This window comes from Acomys minous, assembly GCF_964271855.1.
Source record: "Acomys minous genome assembly, chromosome: 8".
Lineage (NCBI taxonomy): Eukaryota > Metazoa > Chordata > Mammalia > Rodentia > Muridae > Acomys > Acomys minous.
This window is the reverse complement of record NC_140489.1, coordinates 99,700,967-99,720,665: the sequence shown is the minus strand read 5'-3', so window position 1 is coordinate 99,720,665 and position 19,699 is coordinate 99,700,967. Positions and strand designations below refer to the sequence as shown.

The 19,699-nt window shown below is 46.8% G+C and overlaps 1 protein-coding gene across 1 annotated transcript in view; it reads right to left on the bottom strand.

The window, feature by feature from the left end:
• KLHL29 (kelch like family member 29) overlaps positions 1–19,699 on the bottom strand; it is a 294,574-nt gene that overhangs the window by 234,302 nt on the left and 40,573 nt on the right. The window lies entirely within an intron of this gene.

Below are 19,699 nucleotides of genomic sequence, written 5' to 3'. Positions count from 1 at the left end.
CTGTGGACACCAGCCATTATGAAACTGCCATCCCAAGGAGAGAGAGCTCACTGCCCTGGGTCGCAACACTGGCAAATCCTTCCACACAGAAGTTCTCTTTAAATGCAGTTCCCAAACAGCTTCCTTTTAAAAAAGACGAACAGTAATTGAAATGACAGTTACCGGTGTGCATGAATTTTCCTCTTCATAGGAAAAGAAAAACAAAACACCCCAACAAGCAAATTACCAAGTTCTTATTTTGTAGCCTTGTCTTTTCTAAATAGTCATATAAGCTGACTTTTCCAAGGCACTGGCTGCGACAGACAGAAAGCATGCTGGTCATAAGCGGTGTTTCTCCAGCTTAATGGAAACAGTGTCTTAGCGTATCAGGTACACTGGACTCCACTTCTCAGAGTGTTCCGAGAGGCAGGGCCCACAGGCATCGCAGAGGACGGCTCTCCACTCCAGGCAAGGATGGCTCTGCTCCATCCGTCCTTGCTACAGAATCCCCTTACAGCACAAAGACATTCTGCTGCGTGCTCCAAAAGTATTTCTGAAGTCCTGCTACGGGAGCCACACCTCCAGCAAAGCCTAGAAGCTGCAAGGAGACCTTACTCCTTCCCTCTGAAGTATATAGACAGGTTTTCTGTGACATCACCAGGGATAGGTCTGTGACATCACACAGGGGTAGGTCTGTGACATCACACAGGGGTAGGTCTGTGACACCATACAGGGGTAGGTCTGTGACATCACACAGGGGGTAGGTCTGTGACATCACACAGGGGTAGATCTGTGACACCATACAGGGGTAGGTCTGTGACATCACACAGGGGGTAGGTCTGTGACATCACACAGGGGTAGGTCTGTGACACCATACAGGGGTAGGTCTGTGACATCACACAGGGGTAGGTCTGTGACATCACACAGGGGGTAGGTCTGTGACATCACACAGGGGTAGGTCTGTGACACCATACAGGGCTAGGTCTGTGACATCACACAGGGCTAGGTCTGTGACATCACACAGTGGTAGGTCTGTGACATCACACAGGGGTAGGTCTGTGACACCATACAGGGGTAGGTCTGTGACATCACACAGGGGTAGGAAGTCCCAGGGAGTGGGGTAGTCACAGAAATTCTGCTTGGCTTGATGCTGAATTTCCCTTGGGATTGTGTCAACTAAGATGATAAGGTGGTGGTGGTGGTGGGTTCCACAGATGTTGGCCAAATAATTTCCACAAGTCAATAAAAGAACAGTGTGGGCATGAACATTTTTTTTTAAAATCTACTTATGTCTGACAAAATGCACACTCCTATAAAAGGACACAACACAGTTCTTGGTCTGTACAAGTTTAAAATCAGTGTCTCAGGGGAGACAAACCCAGACGAGAAAAAGACATAAAAATGCACAAAGAAACCACAGTTCCAGTTCCAGAACTGATTGGCTTACTCAGGAGCCTGGAGCTAGCTCTCCAGGTCTGGCTTCTGAGTACCCCAGCGGAGTCCACTGATTGTCACAAAGCTCTGTCCAGCTACATCTGAGAAGGATGCGCAAATGAGAAGTGAGCAAGTGTGTTGGAGTTGAAGGGTGTATTTCTCTTTGTTCTATCCTCTGACCTTCCTAAATGTGTTGGTGTCACTTTTATAGTTGATGTTAATAGTCAGCGCATCACTGGAGGTCACCAGTCACTTTGTGAGGCACTGCCAAGAGGAAGGGCAGTGTGATAATGGCTCCTTTCAGCCGGGCTGCGGTTACACTTATCCTTCTCACAACCTCAGCCTGAGGACACGGTCAGTGGTCAACAGTCTGAATGGGCTCAAGTCCATTTCCAGCCAATGTCCCCACAACTACTTTAGGGTCAGCTGTTATTTTTCCCAAATGCCCACCTACTAGCAGCCTACCGAACAACTCTTTCTACAGGCATGACCCAAGGAAGATGACAGAATAGACTAGTGCCAAACCCAAATTTCTCCCTTTCTACTAGAGACTATGTACAGAGTATCAGTTGACATCAGGCATGGCCCCGTGTGTCAGAACAAATAAACATGTGCTTTTATTGGGAGCATGGGGGAAAATCCACATTTTCATACGTCTCCAACAGTAGGACTCCAGAGGCAAAGAGGGCCCTTAAGATTGCCCTAGGGAGGGTGGTATATGTACCGAAGGTTCCTAATAAGCGAGAGCTTGTGTCTAGGACACAGTGTGGTGCATATGGGAAAATCTGAGTAAAATGCTGGAAATGATTTGTTTGGCAAGATGAAAGCCCAGAGAGAAGGGTTTTACACACACACACACACACACATACACACGAGAGAGAGAGAGAGAGAGAGAGAGAGAGAGACAGACAGACAGACAGACAGACAGACGGACAGACAGACACAGAGAGAGAGAGAGAGAGAGAGAGAGAGAGAGAGAGAGAGAGAGAGAGAGAACAAGAGAGCACATGTACACTCTAGAAAAAGCTACCAGAAAAACAGGGAACTTGACTTCTTAGGCCCTTCCCACGTCCCAGACACAGCCTGAAGCCTCAGGAGCCCCATAGGAGTGGACATTGGAATGCTTCCTATATTGTGATGAAGAAATAGGGCACAGCAAAATAAAAGTCATTTGCTTAAAAACCACATAGCCAATTGGTTGTGAAGCCAGGATTCTTAGCAAAGTATTTTTTAAAAAAATGTTACTTAGAGGGGCAGGGAGACAGGTTAGCAGGTAAGGAGCTTGCCACATAAGCAGGAGGATGAGAATTTATATCCCCAGCACCACGTAAATGCTGGGCAGGTGCGACAACAAGTCTGTAATCCAAGCAGCTGGGAGGAAAAGACAGAGGATTCCTGGTGCAAGCTGGCTAGCCAGTCAAGCAGTTCCTGGTTTAAATGGCAGACTATGCCTCGTTATAAAAGGTGGCGAGTGATCAAGGAAGTCAACCTCTAGTGTACATATGTGAGTCACACACACACACACACACACACACACACACACACACACACACACCTACCTCTGCACACACGTATACCCATATATTTTCCAACATGCACGTGCACTACTTGTACATGCTGATAAAAATTTAAGATGTTACCTAGCTTGTGGCAAATGAAAGAGCATAGTCAACAAAAGAGCTCACGATATACGATTCCTTTCACACCAGTGATCCACAGTAGGGACCACAGAGAGGGAAGTAGATTCGTGGTTGCCAGGGAAATGGAGGGATGACTTGTAATGGGGAGAGGAGAATATTCTGAGGCTGGCTGTGCCCATGATGTTACACATATCTGTGAATATATTAAAAAGCACTTGATTGTAAACTCCAAATGGGTGAAATGTACAACTTGCAAACCACATGTCACATCGTCATCGTCATTGTCATCATCACCACCACCACCACCACCACCATCATTATTTTACTTAAAACAAATCTGAGATGACCAAGCCATGTGAAGGTCAGGGTAGACAACTTTGCTTCAAGGAAAATGGCTGCAAAAGAAAACCAGGAGAAACATCTAGTCTACTTTCATTAGATTCTTCCAGTATCAGAGATGTTAACCACACCCCTGCGCCTCCCTCCTGCCCTGCCAGTTCTGGGGCTCCAGGCAGTCCTCCAGATCCTGCAGAGGATCAGGTTTCAGGCAGGTCATGGTCCCCTGCTCTTAGGAGACGGCTGTCTGAGAGTTATTACGTATGAACTAAGAAAACATCAGATGGGCAAGCCGAAGTCTAAGCTACAGAAAAACAATCCTGACCCCTCACGTGATCCTGAGAGGCTGGGGCAAGCTCTCTGAGATTGGCAGTGGCGTGTCTTACCCAGGTGGAGCAAGTCAACCCTGGAAATCCTGGGGGTGTCATGTTCTGTCTGGCTGAGAGGCAGATGAACGCTGCAGCGCATGGCCAGCACTCTCCTGCTTGTGTTCTGAATCGGAGCATTGTTTTCACTGGTATTTGTCACACTGAGGACACGGGCCTTTTAATTGGCAATCGAGTGTGCCGCTTGAGATGTCAAACTGTTCAGGGGCAGCTCTGTTAAGCAGAGGCGCTGCCAGTTAATGGCTGTGTCCCTGAGTTGGGGTGGGGTGGGGGTGGGGGTAGGGGTGGGGGTAGGGTGGGGGTGGGGAAGTCCTGGCTTGAACACAACTCAGAGCCAGAAGGAACAGGCCTATAAGAAGCCTTGCTGGGTAGCCCCTGGGTGCTCAGTCTACGTGAGCTGGGTGCATAAGGCCCTTTGTGTCTTCTGTTTTCTAAGGTGTTCACTTGAATATTGTGCCTCAAGTCCCCAGGTAAAGCAAAATGCTTACACTGATGGCCTCAGGAAATCACTCCTGGTATCTCACGCTTTAGCTTGCAGGTTTGGAGGCTCTTTCCCTCTTGACCTTAGGCAAGACCACTTAACTTGCCCTGGAAGAAATGCATGTGACCTCCTACTTCATCTTCTGCCTCTCAGGCCAGGACTGTTGGAGAGATTGGCTCACCCAGTGCAAGAACTCTCAACTTGCTCCAAGTATCAGAGAGACCTCAGAAAAGAAAAACAAGACTATTTAATTGACCCATAGTTGGCCAGATCTGCATGAATAAAACCAGGCAAGGACAAAAGACCTAGCTAATCTACAGTTGGGGGGGGGGGGAATCTGTTTGTTGTTTAAGTCAACGAGTTTAGGGACAGCTTTTTACACAGTACCATTATATCAGTAAGGAACTGATACTTGCTAGTTGACATTAAGGCGGAGAGCATCAATCCCAGCCCTACCCAAGACTTGGAGGGAGGCTACCTCCAGACTCAGAGAGAGCATAGAAGGACCAACTGCAGATCTGTGAAGGGGGAGACTGGAAATAATCCCCATCATAGTCATCCAGTAGTCCTGAGCATGTGCGATGGGAAAGGCAGAGCAGGTTGCCCAGCCCAGACCTTGCCTTTGAATTGTGGCACAGCACTGTTTGTATAACTGTAGGGGATGGGGGAGGGGAAAAGGGGAGGAGTGTGCTAACATGTGGCTCTGCAGGTGGCCTCACCAACGTCTACTACACCATCCTCCTAGTGTGCCTTCCTGTGCTTCCGAGTTGAGAAAGCAGCAACAACAGCCTACTCCCTGGCACTATGCAGATTCTAGATGTGATTTTAGAGCTACCCGAGCAGATGCACTTGTGTAGGTCTGAGGGCCCAGGGGCATGAGAGGAACCACATGGCTGCAAGTTTTCCAGTTCTCTGGCAAGCAGATGCAAGGAGAGCAGGTACTGCTTTTATGGGCGTGTTGAAAAGCAGCGCAGACCCCGAGTAAGTGATATAAATATGCAAACCGTGTCGCCGCAACCCCTCCAGGAGTCCAGGAGGTGGCTGCTGCTGCTGCTGCAGTGAGTGTGCCTGCAATTCTGACTCCTGACACTCTGAAGCCAAGAGTGTTCTTGTGGTCTTGTTCTGTAGTGTCACCGAATCATTCAGGAAATTCCTAGTCCCTCTCCCTCCATTAATCTCTGATTACGTCATTACCCAGAAGTTTCTGTTTCCCCGGCGAACTGAAATGGATTCCCTTCACCTCCACACACCTCTGGTTTCCTTATCTGTAAAGGCGCGCAGAGATCAGCTGCCTCAGAGGACCATCGCCTAAAGATTTGATTAGGTTATCTAATCAAGGTGCAGCAGCGCCTGACGCACAGAAAAATGTTCAAGCTCTTAATGTTTATTATATTTATGAATCTTGAGAACTGCTGGTATTGGGGCACTCTAATATTAAAAAGAACTCTGGAGGCTGAAGAGCATCCATTCTGAGTTCCGGACCCGTTTCCTAGGCTTCATGCCCGTCCTGGATCTTCTAGGGATGCAGACTCCTCCTGTGCTAACAAGGCCTGAGCATCAGTCTTCAGCATCACATGCTCCCACACAGGGGCCAAGTCTATGGAAGGAGCCATCCCAATGGTCTCACTGAGTCAGCTGACAGGTGTCTTGAGCCTCTGGCTTTCTCCAGGACTATGATCCCTTATTCTTGAGCGTGGGACCAGATTTGTTTTGGAATTCAGAGGACAAGTGCCATTTGGCAGCCCAGCCCCAGAGGAATGTCACTATAGCAAAGGCCAAGGCGTCCGCCTCCACCGCAGTAAACACTGCCCTATGACAGTTTGGTTCATGTTCTCTGACAAGACATGGAACGCAGGAGTATGTACGGTGCTGAGACGGAGAGTAGCAGGGTCAGCTACGCAGGGTCACCTGGGCTCCAATCAAAGCCACTGTCGTTCAGGCTGAGTCAGGGGAGGCTTGCCTTCTTATATCTGCAGGGATGCTTGCTCAAATGCAACAGTGCGAGAACTCCCCAAAGGGCTGGAAGACTAGAACCAAAGGGAACATGAAGGGCAAAAGCAAGCAAAGCTTTCTCCTGAAGCCCTTGTACAGGTCAGGAGGGCTGCTGGGTCATCAAAATGCCCCAAGGAGAGGGAGACATAGACTCTTAACAAACCCAGGAGGTAGACAGTGAGAGGCGGAAGCCCAAGAGAAACACCATCAGTTCCCAGGGAAGGATTGGCTTTCACTCCAGCACACCTGCATGGTACCAGCACCGAGCCAAGATGCAGATGCGCTCAACAAAATCGAAGCCAGTGCCTCAGCTGACTGTGGCCACTGAAGTCCCCGTTTGCACCTGTGTAGACTTTAAACACCTTCCGGCACTTATTCCTACCCTGTGTAACATGGTAAGATTTAAAGGACGAAACCCACTTGACCTGAAAGCAAAGGTGTTCTCCTGCGTGAACTAAACTTGCCCAACAGTAGTTATTTTGAAGGGTGCAGTAAATCTAGCCCGAAACCAAGGACTGTGTGTTGCTCAAATATTTCAGCGGCACGAAGCCATCAGTCTTGTGCGAGTCCCCTGCTTCCTCTCCTCCCCCAGCTGGAATACATTCCCGTACTCCAAAACAGCTTGCAAGGATTTATATAAATAAGAAAGGGAAAGTAATGTAGGGAAATCGGGATAAATATAGAAGAAATAAGATAAAACCAGGAGCAGGAGAACGATCTAATGAATTCTCGACACTCTTGAGTTTCACAGGGTTTTTTTTTTATTTAAAGCACATCTCTCAATATAGAACCCTGACCTGTCACTACAGTGTTGCTCATCAAAAGCAACTCCACAGAGAGCCAAAGAGTATAGACTAGCTCATGGTACCCAGAGAGCCCAGCATGATTCGGGAAGAGCTCTGAGAGCATCTCCCTCTGAGGAAGGGATGTGCCAGCTGTTCCCAGGCCCCTTCTGAAGATGCTGCTGCCTTTGATGAATCTATTGGTAGATGTGCATTGCAGAGTTTGATATGCCAATTACAGGTTTAATAGTATAGACCACGACTACTCTACAATAGAGGGCAAGTGCTCCACTATGGGCTTTCACCATCTGGAGCTGGGCTGGCTCCAGACTGTAGAAATCACAGCCAGGTGTTCCGTCCCTCTCTGTACTGATATACTAAGGCAATCTTAAACAACTCTTGGGTCTTACAGATCAGTGGACAGAACAGGAAGTTGACAAACACGTAGAAATTTGTTATCTAAATTTTTGGGGGGGTGGGCTGGAGGATGAGTGGTCTTTTAGAATAGCATCAAACCCAATCCAACTATCATGGCAGTCATCATAAAAACCTTCACATGTACTGGATATTTAGTAAACAGTGAAATTAAACATGGAAGGCACTGGTGAATCCTTAATAATACAGAAGTGGGAAAAAAAGCCCTTGAAACTATCATTTGCTATGCAAGACTGATAAATTTGTTCACAAGACCAATAAAATTGTCGGCATAAAAGTAAAATAAAATGGATGCATAGCACAATGAAAAGAGGATATTTAAGAAAAGCCCAAACTAAGATGGGAACTCTTTTGCAATTTATGTCAGAAACAGCAGTCTAATTTCACTAATATTAGAAAAAGCTCTTAAAATATAGGATACAAGAGGCTAAAGCGTGACCCAAAAGTAAATAAAAGGTGTGTATCATTTACTGGAAAAGGAAGGAAATGCTCCCCGCCCCTAAACACACTCTTAAGACAAACTATACAACTTCTCTGATAAAAGAATAAACATAAAACTAAATGAAATATTATTTCTCACTTACCATATTAACAAAGAGCCAAAATTCTGAAAAGCATTTTTCTCTGTGGACACACAGACATGCCCACAAATTCTCAAGGGCAGGAAAGTACAAAGCTCTGGAAGCCCTGGGTGGAGAACCGAGTCATACTGAACAAAACAAAAAACAAAACAAAATAAAACAGCAACAAACCCCACCAATTTTCATCTTCTCAAACATCATTTGCACTTGAAGATACCACCTTCCTGGGTACCAAGACACTATGGCTCTACAGATGACTCATTACAGTGCTGTCTGTCAAATAAGAGATAAGAAATAACCCGAGTCAACTGATAAGACGCTGGCTGAATCTGCTCACGTTCACCCACCCAATGAACCATTACACACCGAAGAGAAAGAAGACAGCCCTCATGGCCGCCAAGGAACAATTTCCAGGCTGTAATGAAAAGCAGACAGTGCAAGGCGAAGAAGACACCCAGGGTATGCGTGTCCTGCCTAGGAGAGAAGGGAAACAGGCACGGACGTGAGCCATGTTTATTTTGCAAGAGGCCCAAGGACTAATCAAAAAGAAACAAAGCAAACTCGTGTAGAGGGGGTCTTGGAAAAGACACGAGGATATTGATTCCTATGAGGTTACTATGTTATGTTAAGTCCTGAAAATATTTTACATTGTCCAAAAGAACTAAATTAATTTGGTGAAAGAGATTTAGCCATCGTAAATAGATGCTAAAAACCCAAAACCCACAAACACACAACCTGGGGCTGGAGTGATGGCTCAGCAGTTAAGAGCACCAACTGCCCTTGCAAAGAGCCTGAGTTTGGTTGCCAGTACCCATGTCAAAGGGCTCACAACAACCTTCAACTCCTGTTCCAGGACACATTGACACCCTTTTATTGCACTCATGTGAATATTGCCGAATACAGATACACATGCATATACGCAATTAAAAAATAAAATATATATTCAAAAGGGAACCTGTTTATCAGACTGATAGTATGAACACATAAAGAAATAAATGACATGGCTTTTAAGCCCAGTGCTCTGGGTCTGTAACGGGCTATGTCATAAAGACAAACACACAAACACAAATTACAATGAAAAAAATTCACTTGGTCATTTCACTGTTAGTAATAATATGTGAGTTATCAGTGTGAAGCTATTTTATGCAGGTATCTTTATTTAGATATATTCATATACAAGAATCAAAATTTCAGTTGGAGAAGACATGACACAAAACACTTAAAAACTAAAAACTTTCAGGATACACTTTATGTGCTAAATTTGGACTGAACATAAAAACACGTTTCTTAGCTTTATCCAATAAGGGGTTCCAGATCTCTAAGGAGGGTTATATCTTGATTTTTACTATGTTCCTTATTAAGCATAAACAAAATAGCTCAGAAAAAGGACTGATTCTATGTTTGAAACCGTGGAAATATAAAGGCTGTGTGTAAAACCAAGGAAAGGCTCAAGTATAACAAATTTCAGCTAATAAACACAGAAAGAATAACAGTTAAAAAAAAAAAAAGCATCCCCTGGCAGAAGTGGCGCACACCTTTAGTTCTAGCACTCAAGAGGCAGAGGCAAGAGGATCTCCGTGAGTTCAAGGCCAGCCTCACATGTATAGAGTGAGTTCCAGGATAGCTAGGGCTACACTGAGAGACCCTGTCTTGAAAAACATAAATACCAACAAAATAAAGAAACAAACAAAAAACCAAAAAAAAAACCGTCCCACCCTTCCAAGTTATCAAAAAGTACAGCAGCCATCTACAGGAAAGAGGCCAACAGCTGACTTGCCCCACGTCAAACTGTAGCCTTATAGTTCCCTGTTAGTTCCCGGAAAAAAAAGTTTTCTTCTCCAGGGGGTGACTTCATGATTCCCACTTTAACCCAGGGATGAAACCACTTCACCTGCAAGTGACACCTGGCATGGAGCCTCTAAATGTGGTGCCACACACAGCATCCTACATGCAAATTTTGTGCCCAGGGCACACTCTCACTCTATGTGGCCTTTAAGCATAACTTCTAATTTGCAGGCAATGCAGCAATGGTGGGCACGTTAGATGAAAGAAAATAACTGGGCAAAGGCAGGATATGGGACAAATGGGCCGATCGATACCCAGGAAAGTCAATGCCATGCAAAGAGAGAACAAGGGAGTAGGCTGCTTTAGAAGAAGGACCAGAAAGACGACAGCTCAGTGCTATTTGACGAGTAGATAAAATTACCCAGAAGACTTTGGGGCCATGGGGACATCTGAATGTGGACCTCACGTGAAATGAATTATTCATTTTCTTAGCTGTGATACAGCAGTACGGAGATAAAGTAGTTACATGGCCAGTTAAAGAATTTAAGAGGCTCGGCACCCCACGCGTAGAGCAGTTCAGCAATCCGCACGCAGAATGATCCACACTTCCTTCATTTACATGTGTGTGCATGCACATATGAATTAGGCCAACACGGCGAATATCAACAGCCATTGATCTGGGGGGCAGCCGAGCGCTTCACTGTATCATTCTTTTTTCTTTTCCTTCTTTAAAGTTGCAGTCGGGGGACCACACATGAGGCAAACATTCCATCTGGAGCTCTGGCTCTAGCCTTGTACTATTCTTAAGGCTGTCTTAATATTTGAGTTAATTTTTTTTCCTCCTTGAGACAGGGTTTTATTATGTAACCCAGGCTGGCCTCAAACTGTTGATCCTCTGCTTCTGCCTCCAAGAGTCATGGAACTGTAAGTATGAACCACACCTAGTTAAAATGTTTTTTTTTCCCCTAACAAAAACTTAGGGGAAAAATCAGGCGTGTTGATGTATATCCACAATCTCAGCACTCAGGAGGCTGGGGCAGATTTTTTTTTAAGGCTAGCCTCTTTTGGAGGGCAGCTCTTAGAATGGTTCCAGTCCAAGGGCTAAAATGGTATCCCATTTCACAGGTTGGGACAAATGACTACAGAGACTAGGTAATTAGCTTATCTACTAGGACAACTCATACATTTATACAAAGTTAGTTTCTGAAGATGACATTCTGATTTTGGTACGACCCATGACCTTGGTGACTTCTAAATGAAATGAAGCCCCCGCTCCAGGGCACCCCCACACAGTGTCCTATTGCCACAAATTCAGCGGCTTTCCACATTACCGAGTTATTACCTTATGCTTTCAGAAGCGGGGATTTTGAAGTGACTCCTCTGAAGATTAAACTCAAAACTCCAGAAGTGAGGTTCCTTCCAGAGGCTCGGCTCAGGGGAGGAGAAGTTGTCTGCTTTCTTTTGCTTATGGCCCCTTCTTCCATCTTCAAAAACAAATACTACGGTGACAGCATCTTTTTCTCTGCCCTTGATTCTCCTGCCTCTGACTTATAACGACCCCTGTAATGACAACCAGCCTATCCAAGTAACTGCAGCTAACGTTTCCATCTCAAGATCCTCAATTTGAGAGTAAAAACTGCAAAATCTCCACTCTCTGAAGGATAATGCAGCCAGGATTAGGGTGCAGACATCTTTGGGATCCACTGTACTCCCGCTGGGACAGGTGATTGTAATGGTCAACAAGATACAAGCAGAGGCTTGATAAGGTACTTGCACAGAAATATTTTCCTCTTTGATGTTTTGCCGTTGGGATTCTTTCTCTTAGAACCTAGCCACCAGGCAGCGGAGAACCCAAGTCAGGCAGTGGGGAGGCCACATGACTCTGGGCGTACCCAGCATAACTTGCCAGGCTGTTAATGGGCAAGGGAACCATCCTGGAAATGCACCTCCTGTTCCTGGTCCAGTCAGTACGGATGACTTCAGGAAGAGTGAGATGAACCTCCTTGCTGAGCCCAGCCCAAACCATAAGCAAATGGATGACTGTTCTTCTCTTACGCTATTAACACTCAAACTGAGGTAGCTGTTTGCTTTAAACCAGAGAAATGTTGGAGGATATGCATCAAGCACGTTAACTTCAGCTTTGCACTGTGGGCCATCAACCCTTGATTATGATAATTAGATAGAGCGTTGTATCTATTAAACACTCTCAGGGTTTATAAAACAAAGACTACTCGTGAGAAGGCAGTGCCTTCCTTCCTGTCGTTGTAGCAAGACTGAGGCCGCCACGTCTTCTAACAGAGGGACGAAATCAACAATGGCCACATTAGAATGAAGGAGGCTAGAACACCACAGGAAGTCACAAGCTCATATACCAGGAAGCCTGCATCTAGCCCCCCCCCCCCCCACCACTAAGTGCCCGCTCTGTGAGATAGATGGCTTCTCCCAGCTCAATGAGATGAGCATGATTGTCAATTCCACCCAAGGCTATTGTTTCAAGTGTCTGACTCAGATGTTAGCTTGGCCTGCTTGCTACACTTTGTCCATATATTCTGCTGATCCGGGCCTTCCATCAAGCCACTGGCTCAGCTAACCCGTAGCCCAGGGGATTGATTTTTCGGCATCTTGATCTTGCCGCGAGCTTTTGCTACGCGACTGGGAGGAGACCAGTTCCTTTCCGTGCCGTGAGAATTTGTTTGTGGTCTCATTATTCTTGGAAAATATGCTTTCTAATCACTCATCGTCCATTCGCTTCCTTCTGGGTCTACAAATGCTTCCAGCAGCTGCCGGGGACTGAATGGACACAGCTTCTAGTCAGGGAACCAGCACCCAAGTCTGAGTTCTCTTTTTAACTTACAGCTCAGGCCGTGAAAACGGTGACCTAGCAAGACATGGGCATAAATGGTGTCCCGATGGCAAACAGGAGGATCATTCTCATTTTTCTCCATGGCTGCAGAAGACTGGCAGCATTTCCTCTCTAAAGCATTTTTCCAGTCTCCGCCGTAACTAACTTGACCTAGACCCACACAGTTGGCTAGCCATCTCTTCTTGCTTTGTAGCATTGAAGGAACACCTGTGGCTTTGTGCTGCTCTCCGTGAGAGCCGCCTGGCAGATTCACACTGGGGACTCATCTCCAGGTGTGCCTAAACCCACAGACAGGAGGGAAGGACAGAAGTCAGAGTTACCCAGAGTTGAAGCCCAGCCTGCCATGCCGTGTCTCAGGCTACTGCCATGCTATTAACACTGCATTTAAGGGAGGGAAAAACTTGCATATATATGTATATATATATATATATATATATATATATATATATATGTGTGTGTGTGTGTGTGTGTGTGTGTGTGTGTGTATGTGTGTGTGTGTGTGTGTGTGTGTGTGTGTATGTGTGTGTGTGTATGTGTGTTAGAAATGCCAACTTTCAAGGGACTAACGATAGACTCCTTAGAAGAAGAGAAAATTGAACAAGTGTACAGATGTTCCGGAGTATGGACAGTGAACTCAGTTCTAGGCATTGGGGGTAATGCCAAAGAAATGCAGAACAGACCCATGGTCTCAGTGCTCCTTGGTCTTCTTAAATAGAGCCATGGAAGTGGAAATACTGGTAAGAAACTCACCAGCTGACGAAGGCGTAAACACCACAATGGCTATCGGCTGCGTTTTAAGAAAAGTTACCGATTTGAAAAGCTTGGGGCAGAAGATTAGAAACAGCAGGAGGATGAATCTCGAGGAGAAATGAGGGCTGACAGCAAAGGAAGTAAGAGCAGGGAGGCGAGCAATAGTTTTGTTTTCTTAAATAGAAGCCACCGGCCCAGCCAAGTACAACAGCCTGGGGCCATTAAGGATGGGGCAAAGGGACCCAAACACCTCCACAGGCCTTGAGGCAACTCTATGAGAGCAATGAGGATAGCTACAACTATTCATAGCAATGTCCCATCATGCTGTGCTCCCCGCAAGTTCTAGATCCATTGTTTAAGCAGGCAAGAGGCTGGTGTCCAGGGGTCACTATTTGGAAAACTTGCCGTCCAAAAAGAGTTCATTTAAGTGTGGGCACTGAAATGCATACACTTAGTGAGGTGGAAAACTGATTTACGTGCAACCAGAGCTCATTTCCCAAACTTGGGGTTTGACCTTAACTTCCCCTTAACCATGTCACCCAAAGAACTCCTCGAGGCCTGGGGATTCCGTTATACTCACTATGGCAAGCTGTCTCCTGGACACTGTGGCCTCTGGTAGGTAGCCTAGTCCAGTCTAGCTTGGCCTTGGTGTAACAATATTACTTTTCAGGGTGTACCAGTGGCCCAGTGCTAGTACATACAGAATTCCCAAGGGGCTCCCTATACTCCGAAAAAGACTCACTTCAGAGCAGCCTCCAGGGCATTTAAATCTGCCTTTACTGGTTCATCTTAATACTTCCTCCCCAACATAGTCTCTTGCTCAACACAGTGGCTCATTCTGAAGGTCACTTTTTCTCCTTTTTTCTGTGTGTGTGTGTGTGTGTGTGTGTGTGTGTGTGTGTATGTGTGTGTATGTGTGTGTGTATGTATGTGTGTGTGTGTGTATGTGTGTGTGAGATGGTAGAGAAGATGACGCATATATCATAGCACGAGTCTGGCAATGAGAGGATAACCTTGTGTGCTGGCCTTCACCTTCTTCCTCATTGGGGACAGTCTCTTTGCTGTTGGTAGCTGTGTACGCCTCGTCGGCTTATGAGCTTCCAGGGAGTGTCCTGCCTCTACCTCCCATCACCCTCTCAAACACTGGGATGACAAACATATGGCACCGAGCCCAACTTTATGTGAGTTCGGAGGATCTGAACACAGGACCCCACCCTTGCACACCCTACACTTCATTGGCTGAGACATCTCCCCAGATCGGGAATGCTGTTACTTTTTAGATTTTTTTTTTTCTTTTCAGGAAATTCTCACCCACCCTTCACCCCTCCATCACACCCAGTCTATTCCTCATACAGCATTGAGCCTGCAGAGCTGTGAGATGGTCCTTCTGTCAGTTTTGTGCAAGTGTGTGCGGGGAAGCGGGTGTCTTGTCAATGCCAATGCCATCAGTCTCCCCAGTCAGGCCCAGCGGAGGCCTTGGCAGGTGGCAAGACAGCCATTGATAGTGACTGTCCCTCTCTAGGCTTGGACAGGCATAGCCTGGCTTTACCGCAGAATGCCAGGAAGAGGTACTCTATTCACAGCTAGACTGACAGCAAACAGGCCTGAGGAGGAGGAGGAGGAGGAAGAGGAGGAGGAGGAGAACTTAATTCCAGCCACAGATAAGCAAACTGGTCTTACCCCATTATGGATAATCACTTACAGCACGTCAACACCCAGCCCCCTGCAAAGACACTTCATCTGACCCAAATATTTCTCCTTTTGTACAAAATGTGTATATAAAACACCCGTAACTGGCTCACCAGAAATAGCCGGGGGGGAGGAATCTTAATATTTCCATTTCTTTCTTCCTGTGTAAAAGGCCCAAGCACGAAACTGGGAGAGCTTTAGCCACTCTGGGTTGTCTTTCGCTGACCACCTGGGGTTGTAACTAGGGGTATACTCCTTGCTGGTATCCCAGCCCCAGGAGAAGTCTGAGCAGGAACAAGCTCTGTCATGTGGAGAAGCTGTGCTTTGCCACGCAGCTCCTTTCCTGTTTGTTTGTCTGAGACAGGTTCTTGCTATGTAGCTCAGGCTGGCCTTGAACTTGTGATCCCCCTTACATCAGCCACTGGAGTGTAGAAACTAGAGGCTTACAGTAGCATCCTGGCTCAGCGGTCCTATAAATGATGCTGAACACTCCCAATGGCCCTCAGCATCCAAAGGGGAGAGTGTTACTTTGCTTGAGCATTGCATTCAGGGACTCTGTCCCTCTGCATGAAGTGCCTCTCTCTCTCTGCCACACTTCTCATACCAGCTGCTGTTAGAGCTGCAGTTTCCCTCAGTCCTCTGTTCAGGGGGAGATGGGCATGCCAGGTTGGGTATGTGTCTGGGCCCTTTGCGGCTGCCCCATTCCCCAGCAGCAGCACCAAAGGGTCAGAGAAGAGAGAAGAGGCTCCTTTCATTCTGATGAAGGCTCCTATGGGGTCTGCAGCCACCACAGTGCAGGAGCATTGGTAACTGTGGAAAAGGATGCTTTCCAGGGCGTTCTCTCTGCTGCGCTAACTGCTTTGCTCGGGTGCAGGAGCCAGGCTGGCCAATCTGGGGGATCCTCACAAAGGCAGACATGTGCTGTGAGACCCTGAGACCTTTTGACAGGCGCTCGCCACAACCCCTGTGACAACTCAGGCCATGACTCTGGAAGGCGAGGGGCCAGCCCCCATCCCTTCAGCCACTTTCACTAAGTCTGAAACAACCCCCAGATCCTTTTCCATTTCTTCATCACCCTACCCCTGACTGTTCTTGGAGGAAAGGGTTAATCTGCCTTACACTTCCTGTGTTACAGTCAACCACTGAGGGAAGACAGGGAGGAAGCTCAAGGCAAGAACCTGGAGGCAGGAACAGGAGCAGAGATCGTGGGAGAATGCAGCTTCCTGGCCTGTTCTTCCTGGCTCGTTAAACTTGCTTTCTTTCTTTTAAAAAAAAATTATTTTATTTTTGTACACATACTTTTATATTACACACACACACACACACACACACACACTACATTATCTATGGCAAGAAGAACTGTGACACAATCAGGAATTATATAAATGTCACATTCTTAGTGTTTTGGCTATTTGTATTTGACAGCCTTGAAGAAGACATCTTTCCTATCTTGGTGCATCTAAATTTCTGAATGTAAATCAATCTCCATCACATATTGTCATTATCAGCTAAGAACACCTTTCTTACACAACCCAGGGCCAGCTGCTCAGGGGTGGCACTGCCCATCGTGGACAGGGCCCTCCCATACTAATCACTAATCAAGGAAATGCCTCACAGGCTTACCAACAGGCTAATCTCATGGGGGCATCTTCTCAACTGATGTCTCTAGCTTGTGCCATCCAGGGTGACAATAAATGAACCAGCACACTGGGTAGTGATCTGACTTCAGTCAATCGCATCCTCTTCTTAGGCTGAATGTCCTGGCCGCCTCACCACCTCCCACTCCATTCCATCCTCATTCCTAGCAACACCATCTTCATCCCCTCCAGGTCTCAGCCCAAACATGTTCTTCAGCAAGGTTCCCCCGCATACCTTGTCCCCCGTAATCCCATGCCTCCTCCCCTAATGACCTTATTGTGCACCCTGTGGAGTTTGAGTGTCACTCATCACCATCCAAAAATACACCTTTAAGCGATCTGCTGCTTATTTAAGACTCGCGTCCCCTTTCCAGAAGTGAAAGGACAAGCTTCTGCGTGCACGACCACACCCCCAGCATGTGTCGCCATGGCTGGCACGTAGCAGGTGCTCAGTAAATATTTGCTTTCATAAATGAATAAAGTCTCACCGTTTGGAAAAAAAAACCTGGGAAATGACTGGAGGTAACTGGGCAAGGGCACACATGCCAGTATTGCTCATAAGGGGAAAGAAGAAAATAATTTAAATAGCCAACAAAAGAAGGCTCGTGTCAATCAGGGCTTTGGCATGATTAATTATTGAATGCTATTTAGCATGGATGAGCTAGTTATTCAAGCACTGGTGTGGAAAGATGCCCAAGATATTATAACAAAAGCAGGTTACAGTATGCATAGGCATGATTCAGTGACGGTTAAAAAAAACCCTTCTAATATTAATAACACACACATACATAGATGCACAAAAAAAAAAAAAAAACTTAAATGAGAGCAAAGGAAAAAAAATCGAGTGAGAATGATCAGGGCTCGAGCCCCGCAGCTTTAAGCTGTGTTTACTTCCGAGGCAGGTGCTATGAAGTATTTCAATTGATTTCTTTTGCTCATATTTTCTGGTTTTTAAATAATGAATGCGTATGGCTTCCACAATAAGAGAAGGCAAGAGTACGGTGGAAGGCAAGGTAATCCGCCAGACGGGTTCACACCACCTACTGAGGAACAGCGGCAGGGGGCGCGGTAGAGGGGCGGGGCGGAGGGGGGGGGAGCGGGGTCCCTGCAAAGAGTCCCTGAAGACAGCCAATCCCTGGACAGAACTGCTGGGAATAGCAAGTCTCTTCCTACTTTCAGCCGACCTCAGAGAAGATACACTTCTTAGATAATAAGAGCGGAAGTCCCCGGGGCATATTCCTTCCCGCGGAGAGAGAGCAGCCGTGGCTGCCTTCCGTGTGGTTCTCCGCAGCTATTCTCCACCCCAAGCTCTGAACGCAGGGCTCCATGCTTAGAGAAGGGACCCATTTGCCAACACCGGGCACCTGGACTTTCGGCTCTAATCCCGGGAAGAGCTGATGAGGCCTTGGATTCACCGGACACCTCATAAACATCCAGAATGGGATCCTGCCTAAGACCTCACCAATGGCTGCTGGGACAGTTTCCTGCTCACAGGCCAGGGAGGGTAAGGAAAGCTGCTGTATCTGGCCCACATCATCGAGTGTTGAGATAGCTGGAAAAGCCGTTTCAGCGCTAACCGAAAATCAACCACAAGGACAAAGACCAAATCTACGGTTATCCTGAGTTAATTTAAAATGGACCAGGCTCGGTGGAATCTGGTACAGTATCTTCTCCCTGAACTTCAGTTTCGCCTTCGATCAAGTGAGGCCATTGGAGGCAAGCGTTTTGTGGCATTGAGAGGCTGTTGTTGCTCCAGGGCGTGATGCTAAGTTAGACTATATGCTGCCTCAGCACAGACACTGGGAGCTCAGTGTGGGGAAAACATGATCCCTGTGGGCTGGTGTGAGCAGGGCGGGCTTCCTGGGGGAGGTGGCAGCTAAATGGTGCTAAGGTGGTTAAAGATAGTATTAGGCACTGATTCCCTATTGGCCCCTTTTCAGGCAGGTGGAGTGCCTGGGGACCCTCCTTTTCATGACAGGCTCTAGCCATGGGTGATTTCCTGGGGCTCCAAGCTGAGGGCAGGTTTGTGAATCCCAAAGCATCAAATTATTCACAGAGATAATTTTACAGAGCCTGGGCCATACCAGGTAGCTGCCAAAAGCAATGATGGTGATGCTGAATACCAACAGCAGGGACTTCATCCAGGACAAGCAGAGATAGGTCAGGGTTGGGGCTGTGATTGGGGGTACCGGGATACAGAAACACATCTGTATTTGGCAGCAGTGTGGGTAAACCCATGGCTTCTCCGTGGGAGGTTTCCATGCTGGCTGCATGACACTGCCTGTGAGCTCACCGAAAGTCTAGCCTCAGTCCTGAGATTCCATCCTCACACCCATCAGAATGGCTAAGATCAAAAACTCAAGTGACAGCACATACTGGTGAGGATGTGGAGAAAGGGGAACACTCCTCCATTGCTGGCAAGAGTGCAAATTTATACAATCACTTTGGAAATCAATCTGGTGCTTTCTCAGAAAACTGAGAATAGTTCTACCTCAAGACCCAGCTGTTCCACTCCTTGGAATATACCCGAAAGATGCTCCACCACACAACAAGGACATTTGCTCTACTATATTTATAGCAGCCTTATGTGTAATAGCCAGAATCTGGAAACAATCTGGATGTCCCTCAGTTGAAGAATGGATAAAGAAACTGTGGTACATTTATGCTAGGAATACTACTTAGCTATAAAAAACAAGGAAATCTTGAAATTTGCAGGCAAATGGAGGGAACTAGAAAGGATCGTCCTGAGTGAGTTAACCCAGACCCAGGAAGACACACATGGTATCTATTCACTTACAATTGGACACTAGCCCAACATGGATGGCCTCTGAGAGTCTTCACTCAGCAGGGGATTAGGACAGATGCTGGGACTGGCTACTGGGACTCCAGGTGAGAGAGGTATGGAAGGATGGGGAGACAGAAGGACCCA